General features: G+C 35.6%; 1 protein-coding gene across 6 annotated transcripts in view; it reads left to right on the top strand.

Moving 5' to 3' along the window:
* The window catches only part of szt2 (SZT2 subunit of KICSTOR complex), a 120795-nt gene that overhangs the window by 65007 nt on the left and 53918 nt on the right, over window positions 1–1870 (top strand). The window lies entirely within an intron of this gene.

Genomic DNA, 1870 nt, shown 5'->3' on the forward strand with positions numbered 1-1870 from the left:
CCCCCCCCGTTTTCCAGGTTATTGGGGGTGCATACCGCTCCAAACCAACATGAAGTAGCCAGTAATGCTTGTTGAGTATTTCTAAAAAGAAAAAAAAAACACTTTTTTCAGGTAACATTACTTTTCAACACGTGTCTTGAGTGTCCTTGACCATCTCTCCAGTCTGAGTTTTCTTTTGCACGACTAAAACAACTTTTGAAAGTACACGTGTTCCACCAACACAAATTCCTTCCCAAGGCTGGTTTAAAGGAAATTTAAAGAAATGCCAATAAACCAGAGCACCTTTTTCTCCTATCCTGCAATGCTATGTGGACTGTGTGGCCAGACCTTCCTCCGCAGCGCTGTGGACGTTGTATTGTTATATTACAATAATTTCTCTTCATCAATATGCTCAGTCACCTATTGGCATTTGAAGTCCGTTAAAGTGCTGTTGCTGGAATCAGGTGTGTGACAGAAAGGTTACTCTGTTCAGTGTGAAACTGTTGCTGTGGAAAGTGAATAAATAATTCTGCCATCATTTAACAGCTCTCCCCAAAAGGGCAATTCATTAAGGATGTAAATAATGAGTTTACAAAATTAAAACCCTCTTTTATAATGACTAATATTTTTGTAATGTGCTACCTTTCATTGCCATTTTAACTCAACATTTGGCTCTTAATCACAGCGCTACATTTTCATTTGCAGAACACATTATTCTGGGTGGGCTGGCAAGTAGCTTTGTTCCATTTAGCAAAAACAAAGAAACAGTATATAATCAGACTTTGGTTTACTTTCAGTGTTAAGGCAGCAGTGTTGGGAAAGTTTCTTCCAAAACTGTAATACATTATAGATTACTAGTTACTGTCATCTGAGAGTAATTGGTTATATTACAATATTACTCTCTCTGAATTGTAATGCGTTACACTACCTTTGCATTACTTTAGAGTTACTTTCACCAAAATAACATAACAATAATAAGTTTGACTTGACAGCCAGCTTGTGAATTTCACCACCGGATCATTAAAGTCTCATCTTTATCCACATCATAGATTATTCATAATATTTCTTTATAATTAATATGAATATGCACAGTAGCTACAGCTATAAAAATAGATACTGTATGTAAAACGCACAATAAGCAAGTAGGAGAATACAATTTATTCAATTAAAAGTACCTTACAGTTGTATTGAATTTTGACTTTCTTGTTTGTGAAACTGCAACATATTGAACAGTACATGGTCACAATAAAAGAGTGAAAGTGTTTTTTTCTTGTCATTCAAAGCACTCTGTGTACACGAACCATGTTCCCAATGCTTGCGTTAATGCGTGGAGCCCCTGGTGCTACTTGTCTCATGTTGTGTCGAGCCTTCTTAGTGTTTTAAAAGTAGTAATTTTGATGCCATAGTAGTGCCCCTAGGTCTCCCATTCAAAAGGCCATTTGACCCAAAACGAGAATATGGTGAATCTTAAAAGTGGCACTTCCATCCTTATTATGTGTTTAAACCAAAGTTTGACTTGGGTACATTCATAAAAAGACCCGAGGTTACATTTTGGCGAGAGTTAATGCTTTAATTTCAAAATGTTATGCACAAGAGCTTTATTAGGAAGAATGCGTTTCTTCTTCTTAATAGTTTGAACATGTAAAACAAACCCATTAAAACAAAAGATTTGTATATTATAAAATGACAGATAAATAAGGCCATGTACTTCTCAGCACAGTCTTCCAAAATTGAAAGTCATTCAAACAAACAAAAAATTTCCCATGTTCAAAAGGAGTAGGAAGAAGATGATAAACAACTTATCAGGTCCGACCCTCTTACTCTACTTTTGTCCTTTAGTAAATCTTATGCTTCAGTTATATACACATCATAGACACAGATGCATACACAC

Source organism: Etheostoma spectabile, chromosome 9, assembly GCF_008692095.1.
Source record: "Etheostoma spectabile isolate EspeVRDwgs_2016 chromosome 9, UIUC_Espe_1.0, whole genome shotgun sequence".
NCBI lineage: Eukaryota > Metazoa > Chordata > Actinopteri > Perciformes > Percidae > Etheostoma > Etheostoma spectabile.